Source organism: Medicago sativa, chromosome 8, assembly GCF_051527215.1.
Source record: "Medicago sativa cultivar Bolivia chromosome 8, Bolivia_mono, whole genome shotgun sequence".
Classification (NCBI taxonomy): Eukaryota; Viridiplantae; Streptophyta; class Magnoliopsida; order Fabales; family Fabaceae; genus Medicago; species Medicago sativa.
Window position 1 is genome coordinate 55,240,797 of NC_140756.1, and position 5,467 is coordinate 55,246,263.

The 5,467-nt window shown below is 40.1% G+C and overlaps 1 pseudogene; it reads right to left on the reverse strand.

Moving 5' to 3' along the window:
* Nucleotides 1-1,170: 1,170 nt before the first annotated feature.
* Nucleotides 1,171-3,874, reverse strand: LOC146899651 (uncharacterized; annotated as a pseudogene).
* Nucleotides 3,875-5,467: the final 1,593 nt, after the last annotated feature.

Below are 5,467 nucleotides of genomic sequence, written 5' to 3' on the forward strand. Positions count from 1 at the left end.
TGTAGACTTGCATAAAGTCTTCTATGAAGTAATGAAACATCGAATTCATTGCTCTTTGGTATGTAGCACCAGCATTTTTTAGGCCAAATGGCATCACTAGCCATTCATAACAGCCTAATTCCCCCGGGCATTGAAATGTTGTCTTAGAAATATCTTCTTCAGCAATAAAGATTTGATTGTAGCCTGAATAACCATCAAGCATGCTTAGATATTCGAATCCTGCTGCTGAATCTACTAGCATTTCTGCTATAGGCATGGGATATTCATCTTTGGGAGTAGCGAGATTTAAATCTCTGAAGTCAATGCAGACTCTTATTGTCCCATTTTTCTTTTTAATAGGCACTACATTTGCTAGCCAATCTACATACTTGGCCGGTCTGATGAAACCGCATTTCAAGAGTCTTTCGATCTCTTCTTTAATCTTTGGTATGATCTGTGGCGCAAACCTCCTGGGAATCTGTTTCACTGGTTTTTTATCTAGTCGAATTGGCAATTTCAACTCTACCACTTTTCGATCTAAACCAGGCATTTCATTGTAATCCCAGGCAAAACAATCTTTGTATCCTTTTAGAAGTTCAACTATTCGATCTTTGAACTCTTTGGGAATCTTGGCGCTCACATAAGTGGGTCTTTTGACGGAGCCATCTTCCAAATCTACTTCGTCGAGAGAATCTTGCGCCTTCATCTTAACAGTAGAACCCATAGGATCTTCTTCGAAGCCCAAAGGTTCATCATCATATGTACAATCCAGTTTTTGGTCTTCAAGAAGGTCATCAGTAGCATCTCCCACCGGAGTTTCGATCACCTCTTTTTGTGAAATTTCGGCCTCTTTAGCCGTTTTGAATTGAGTTTCGGCCACGTAGGCCGTAATTTTATCCCAAACATTGGGCTTAATCATGGATCGCTTTTCGATATCTCACCCCTTTTGTGAGACTGCATACTCCATCGATGAGGTCGTCAGTAACCTTCCTGTATGCTGAAGTCCTGGTTTTAAGTACATCTTCCTCTTCTAGGGGAGCTTCTCTAGGATTTACCATTATGTAATCATGATCCATGAGCTCTCTTTCCCATACAAAACCATCTGGATGCAGTTTCATAGTGCACACTTCATCTTCAGAAACTACATATTTGGGACCCAAAGTCCCAACTGGAGAAATGTTTGCAAGTTGTTTATCGAAGTTCTTCTTGGTGATGGTATATATTGACTTCAGCCAAAAAATAACTTTGATCAGCCTCTACATTTTCTACCAAACCATCTTCTCTCCAGATAGCTATCCTTTGATGCACAGTAGATGGCACTGCCCCCACACCATGGATCCATTCCATGCCTAATAACACATTGAAGTTAGCCTTAGACGGGACTATCATGAACATAGTTGTTCTTTTCACACTCCCAGCTATCAAATCAACTTCAATAGCCCTAAGCGAATTGCCAGTTGTTCCTTCATAATTAGTAAGAACTATGTTATGTGGTTTCAAATCAGAATCAAGAAGTCCAATTTTTCCTAAAAAGGATTGGGGTATCAAATTCACTGTAACACCTCCATCTACCAAAACTTTATTTACTCCCACACCATTTATCTTGGCTTGTATAAATAAGGGTTTAAGGTGATGCATCATCGAGATACCAGGCCTCTCGAACACTGCATGTTGATCTTCGACACAACTATTATTCATAACATAATAGCACAATGGCTTGTGTATAGCCATTTCTTCAGTGAAATCACTTTCCACTTCATTCACCTCAGAAGGTACATCATATTCAACTGGCAGCACTGACACAACATTACACACTATATCGAGACTTCGGTCGGATTCAGAGAAATTTGAAGTCATTTCCTCATCCTCTTTTGGAAGGTCTTCTTTCAAAGTTGACAAAGGGGGAAATATTCTCTCGGTGGCTGGTCTTTTGACCATTTCAAAAACAGTTTCCTGTTTTTCTTCCCTTTTTTCAACATTAGTGATGTCCTTCAACACGTTTGCCTTTTTCTGGCGCTGATACCTTCGCCATTGTGTTTTTGTCATGGGGTTCTTACCCTTGTAATTGTTGCTGTAGGCATACTTATTAGAATTCGATGTCTCCTGCTGATGAGACGTTGTGGCTACTCTTTTCACCCATTTCGTTGGTGGGGCGGAGTAACCAGATTTCTTGCCCCCAGAAAAGACCCAAGTATCTGTAGGAGCCTTCGAAGGAGGATTGAAAGTCCTCCTGTGACTTTTGCCTGGATTCTTCTCTGAAGCTTTCGTTTTATAAGGAACTCCTCGTTTGTTGAAACCGAATTTTGGACGGCTATCAACCCAACCCCCTTTCCGTTTAGTTTGGGGTTGAAATCCCTCGACGGATTTTGCAGCTTCTTTATCGAAAACTGCGCTACACCTGGGGCAAAGCATGGCATGTGCGTTGGAAATTTTGCACTTGTTGAGAAAATCAATTAAATCTTCTTCAACCTTAGGATATGCCACTTTCATTTGTTCAGCAAACTGGTCTTCAGTAACCATTGCATGTTCAGATCGATGGTCTTCAGCACCCATCTCCTTTCCAATTTTTAAATTTTCATTCGAAGTTGGGTCCAAGGAAGGGGATTCAGTGCCAAACTCTTCTGAAATATCTACCATGTTTATGGCGACCACATCAGCGTACATTGAATCAGCCTTCTTCAAAGGATCTGCATCTATTTGCATTGGCTGTTTGGTTTTATCTCCAAATTTCAATCTTCCCTCGTCGAGAGCCTTTTGCACTGAGTCCCTGAAACGTGTACAACGAGATAAGTTAGGGCCTAAAAAACCATGAAATTTACAAAAACCCCGCTTCTTCCTTTGTTCTAAAGGGGGAAGTTTCATATTTTTTTGGCACCAAAATTATGCCATCTGCAACTAAGAGATCAAAAATCTCTTCGCATTTAGAAACATCAAAAGTATATGTTTTAGGCGAGTATTTGTCATTTTTAGGCTCTTCGGGATTTCTCCCATTTGATGGCCTTAACAATTTACATGTGTAAGGCGGTCCATCTTTTAGTTCTGCCAGATTAATCTCATTTTCTTCGATAGTATCGGATCCCCAATCGAATTCGGGATCATTGTCTCCTGCATCTACATAGGCGACGTTTTCCCTTTTAGGGAATTTGTTCGTCCGGGCTTTTTCAGCTTTAAGCCTTTCGACTTGTCGAACTCTATCTGCTAATTGTGCCATGTCTCTAAGATACTGGGTATCCAATTTCTTTCGAACAGAGTAATCGAGACCACCAGCAGCCATTTCGACCAATTCATGTTCGGGCACTGAAGTAAAACATCTGGCCTTAAGAAGACGGAATCTATTCAAATAATCATCTATTGATTCATGCGTCCTTCGTCGAACGCTGGCCAGTTCCTTCAAACTAATTTTAGACTGGCCCATATAAAATTGCTCATGAAAAGCCTTTTCTAATTGATTCCAACTATAAATGGAATGAGGAGGCAAAGTAGTGAACCAAGTAAAAGCATTTTTCGTCAAAGAACTTCGAAAATATTTTAATTTCAAGTTTTCATTGTTTGCCATTTCACCTGCCTCCATCAGATATCAAGCAATATGTTCGACTGTTGACTCATTGGTTTCCCCGGCAAACTTAGTAAATTTGGGGACTTTCCAATTCCTTGGTAAGTCAGTCTCTAAAACATATTCAGATAAAGATGACACAAAATTTGGCCTATGTAGACCCATATTAAAACCATTTTGGGCCAACAAAGTCTCGACAACATTCGCTATGTTATTATGGCCCTCATAATTGTTTCGACGGGCTTGCATGACCACTTGGTCCGCATCTTGGTGCCTGTTCACCAATATTGGTTCCCTTTCGGGTTCTTCTAGCATCTGTGCTTGTGCCCTTGGCGGTTGCATTTGATTTTCAGGCACCTAGGCATTTTGACTAACTGCAGGGGGTTCTATTGACCCACTGTTTAAGTTTTGAGTTAACGGTGTCTTTCGCGCCGCAGGGGCACCGAAAAAATCAGCAATTCGCTCCATTTGAGCGGATAATGCTTGGTAACTGTTGTTAGTATCTCGAATTAAAGGATTAATTACTGCACCCATTTGTTGTGTTACTAAATTGGCCATATCATGGTTGGCCTCATCCATTTGTTGCCTTAATGCCATCATGGATGCATTTGTTAAGGATTGTTGGGGTGTTGCAATCGGAACGCTCACCCCAAGAGCGAACAATTGGGGCATTGGCACATTTAAACTTTTGGAAAATGAAGATGGGTTCGTGTGTAGGCCCTGCCTTAAAGAAGTTGGCATGCCGTACTGCATAGTTCGACGACTTGTGCCAAGATTAAAAAACCCTTGGTTCGATGTATTAGGACTGGCATGCGAAGTTTGCGCGGCCAATGTAAATGCTGGAACGGCCTGAGTCATTTGGGTAGTCATAGTTGAACCCGTCGGAGTAGTTCGCATGGCCGACATAACCACCGGCATGGCCTGACTCGTCTGCATGGCCATTGTTGATTCGACCGGTTCTATCACGGTCATCATGGTACTAGTTGGTACCGCTTGTGTACCACCAGACGATGTGGGTGGGGATGTTGTTGTTGTTCCTGACGAACTAGCGGCATTCGATCCCGCTGTGTTTGGAATGGGCGGAGGGCGCGTCATTTCAGGAAGTACTTTTTTATTCCTCAATAACATGCACAACGCAAATCAACAACATTGAACAAGTAAATATAAAACATAAAGTTATTAAAAAGCAAGCACAAAACGGTCCCACTGGGTGTACCAATTTGTTTACACTGATTTTTGGTAAACAATCGCTGGTTTAAAAATAGTTACTTGCAAGATCAACCAGTAAATCTTAAGAGCATATTTGTGCTTTTTTTATATAACTTCCGATAAAGATTTGTATTGTTCTTTGAAGAACTTTAAGTAAATAAAACAAGTAAAGTAATCGAATTCAACCCAGTTAAATTCAATCGAAATGTGTTTAAGTGAAATAACTTTGAATTGCTCAAAAGAAACAAGTAAAATGTAAAAACATTTAAAGAGACAAATGTAAATTGCATTGATTGAATGTAAATTGGTACACAGATTCATACATTGCAACTTGTAACTCGTTTCTCGCTTCCATACGGATAATTTGAGTGTAAGTTTTGTATGATTGAATTGTGACCACTTTTTCATCAGAAAAACTACTATTTATACAAATAGAAATAACTACCTAAATTCGAATTCAAAATTATAACTATAGAAAACTAACAAGTCTTATCTATTAAATTTGAATTTCGAACGCGCCTCTTTGGAGATGTATGTTGCTTGCCCTTATCCAAAATAACCGTTCCTCGATAAATTTCGTCCGTCGAACTGAAGCACGTGCTCCCAGCAAGTCCAACTTCGATAAAACTTAAGAACAGTTCTTTGTTTCTTCGATGATAAGGTCAATTCTCTTTGACTGCATTTAATGATAGCCCTTAAAATTATAGGCTAACAAATACACATCTA